Here is a 3,861-nt window from a genome sequence, read left to right on the forward strand (position 1 = left end):
CTTAGAATACTCAAGATACAATTTGCAAAACATATGAAACTCGAGAAGAAGGGAGACCAAAGTGTGGAAATTTCATTCCTTCTTAGAAGGGGGAACAAAATACCCATGGAAGGAGTTACTGAGACAAAGTCTGGAGCTGATATGGAAGGAAGGACCATCCAGAGACTGCCCTACCTGGGGATCCATCCCATAATCAGCCACTAAACCCAGACACTATTNCATATACCAACAAGATTTTGCTGACAGGACCCTGATATAGCTATCTCCTGTGAGGCTATGCCAGTGCCTGGCAAATACAGAAGTGGATGCTCACAGTCATCTTTTGGATAGAATACAGGGCCCCCAATGAAGGAGGTAGAGGAAGTACCCAAGGAGCTGATGGGGTCTGCAGCCCTATTGGAGAAACAACAATATGAGCTAAACAGTACCCCCAGAGCTCGTGTCTATAGCTGCATATGTAGCACAGGATGGCCTAGTTGGCCAACAGTGGGAGAAGAGGCCCTTGGCCTTGGGAACATTCTAGGCCCCAGTATAGGGGAATACCAGGGCCAGGAAGTGGGAGAAGGGGGGTTGGGGAGGGGAGCAGGGAGAGGTGGTAAGGTATAGGGGATTTTGGAGAGGAAACTAGGAAAGGTGATAGCATTTGAAATGTAAATGAGGAAAGCATCTAATAAAACAGATAAAATAAAGATACGATTTTACAAAAAAAAAAAAAAAAAAAAAAAAAAAAAAAAAAAAAAAATAAAAAACAAAATGGTGACCCTAGGGAAGGAGAGCTACAGGTGACAGTTTCTCTCACCCATCTGTCATGCAGACCGCATAGCATAAATGTGGAAGCAGAGATAACATCTAACTCTTATCCTCTCACTAGTGACCTTTGTTTTGATGCAACAAATCTGTGGAGTAAGTTATTGCCCTTAAACTGAGGCCAAGTACTTTTGCTTCTGTTTTGCTATATATACAAATATTTGAAAAAGTAAAGCAAGAACCAAAGGCTTGAACTCCCATCCATCTTAGTCACTAGGGGTAAAGGCACTTTCCCGTTCTGTGAGCATCAGACTGCCTATTTTCAAAATGTCAATTTGCTACTTTCGCACACTTAGTAATTAGTGAACAAAACTATAATGTAATGTGAATATGATTTTTAATGACTTAAATGGTAGACTGTCACCAGAATAATTTCAGTCCTGATGTGTTGTTAAATAACAATGTATCCTAAATGAGTAAACTTCAAATAAATCATTAGGGGTTATAGGCCACCTGATAATTAAACTTGATCTAACGTGGACATCAAAACCAATTATACGTACTAAACAGGAAGATGGGTCAACTCTTCAGAGAGATGAAATGAACTTGGACAGATGGACAGAATGCAAATTATAAAGGGCTCTTAATGAAAGAAAAATATGCAATTTGAAACCTTATGAAAAATCTGGATAGCTCTTCTCAGCTTACAAATTTCTGAAAAAAAAAATTACATTGAAACAATTTGGATTGCCACATTTCCATCTAACAGGAAAGCCATTCCTGGAGAGAATTTAGATTTCCAAGTCTCCTAGGCAATGAGCTATAGGAAAGAAATCACTTCTATACTATGTTTGAATTAATGCACTAAGAATATAGTGCAAAAGCACAGAATGGAGAGGCTTTTAACAACAGATTTTGATTTCTCTCCATATTTGGAATTCTGAAAGTTCACGTGAAAAATATCAACATGTGGATTTCTTCTAAGACCACTCTGTCCATGACACATTGTGGTCATTGTCTCCCACTATATTGGCATGACATTTTTACTGTGCATAAGAATTCATGCATCCTCTTCCTGTTTTGATCAGAGTAACTGTCTCATTGGAGTAAAGACCTAAGCCAGTGACCTAATCCAAACTTCAGTTTTCCAAATTCCTAGATTAAAAGAGTCATGTGGAGAAATACTTGGTTGTAATCTTCCAGAAATGAGCTTGTTTTGAGGTGGGTAAAATTATTCCCAATTTAAACAGCAATAAGTCAAAATATAGAAACAAGGAAAGGGGAAATAAAACGAGAGCTTTGAAGGCTGACTAGTCACCTTGGTTTTCCATTTTCAAGCATAGCTGGCCACTCAGGGTCATGAGTTCAATACTCTATATCTACTTTTTTTTTTTTTTTTTTTTTTTTTTTTGGCTTTTCAAGACAGGGTTTCTCTGTATAGCCTTGAGTGCCTTGGAACTCACTTTGTAGTCCAGGTTGGCCTCGAACTCAGAAATCTGCCTGCCTCTGCCTCCCAAGTGCTGGGATTAAAGGCGTTTGCCACCACGCCCGGCTTCTATATCTACTTTTTAAGTGTTGGGATATATTTAGCAGCCCTAGGAATATAGTAGTGGTTTGGTAAATAAGATTATTCTTAGGTTCTTAACATTTCACCCCGAGTGCAAAGTATGATCCAGTAAGTAGGCCATTGTGTGAATATGAAATAGAACTTTTATTTTTTTCTATAGGGGTCACATCCTTAGCTGCCAGAAAACCTCCATGAAGTCTGTCATTGACAAATTTTCTCACCTCAATATACTTTCTATCTTTCTTCCTTAGGTATACTCATGGAAAACATTATTCCTTATCCAAACTCTAGGACTTACATTAATCTCTATCTCCACTTTTTAAGCACCATCTAGTTTTATATGTTGTTCAAGAATAAATATTAATATGGCTGTCTTTTATTTTCAGTTAGGCCATCTGACTTGAGGGCTCTTTGCTTATTTCTTTACTCTTCAGCTACTCAGCCAGTCACATGGATGCCTGATGCCCTGTGACTCTTCACATATTTGTAAGAGAAATGAATAAGCACTAATTATTCTTTTAAAAAAATTTCCTAGTCAAATAGATAGTGTTTTTGGCAATAAGAAATCAAAACTTTTTTTTCCTGTCATATGAAAGTCAGGGTATGGGAGCTTCTAGTTTAGGGGTGAAATTGAAGAATTTTAAATAATATCATGAAATATAAGTATATGGAATGTATTTTTAATGATCATTTACATGTCTAGGACACACTGTACACAATCAGAAAGGAAACTTTAACAGTGCTTGTGAATTAATACTTACGTTTGTACTGCTTCTTAGCTGAAGTGAACAGCTGTCAGTCTTCTGGATGTCTGTACCTTCTTAGCATGTTAGAAAACTGTTACATGTGTCCACTTGTGAATACTGTGCCCACTTACATCCCTACATGACCATAAAGCTAAAGCTCTGCCTGCTTCCCCCGACCCATGCCCTCACTTGCACTTCCCTTTCCGTTAGTCCTTGCTAGCTACGTAGAGAAAATAGTGTACTTAGACTGCACTTTGCTTTCTCTTCATGATAATCACTTTTGTGTAGGATTTTATTTTTATGTCATTTATGTTATTTTTATGTTATTTATTTTTAAAGTTAAAATAGAGTTATGTATAGAGAGATATATTTATATATGTATATATATTTAAACATAAAAATTGCACAAAATGTTGAAGGCAAATTGTAGTCTAAATACCCATTTTTCTTTATATAAGTCCATATAAATACCTTATATAATACTTACCTACAATACTCCCAATTTCCCTACCACTCCTATCACCCCCCCTTAATACACATTAGTATGTCTTGCAACCATGACAATTCATTTATTTTACGACCCACTGAGGTTTCCCAGTGCTGTCTGTGTGCCCATGAGGTGGAGAAGTCTCTAAAACCATGCCATGGAGGGCTCGGCACTGTTTGTGCTACTAACTCCCACATATCTCCTGGAGTTTTCACCCACTAATAGTTCTCTATATAAAATAACAGTAATTAATATGAGCACCTCCTGACTTAAGGCACATTATAACTGCTTAACATTTTCTTTCATTTAAAATA

Source organism: Mus pahari, chromosome 7 (assembly GCF_900095145.1).
Source record: "Mus pahari chromosome 7, PAHARI_EIJ_v1.1, whole genome shotgun sequence".
Classification (NCBI taxonomy): Eukaryota; Metazoa; Chordata; class Mammalia; order Rodentia; family Muridae; genus Mus; species Mus pahari.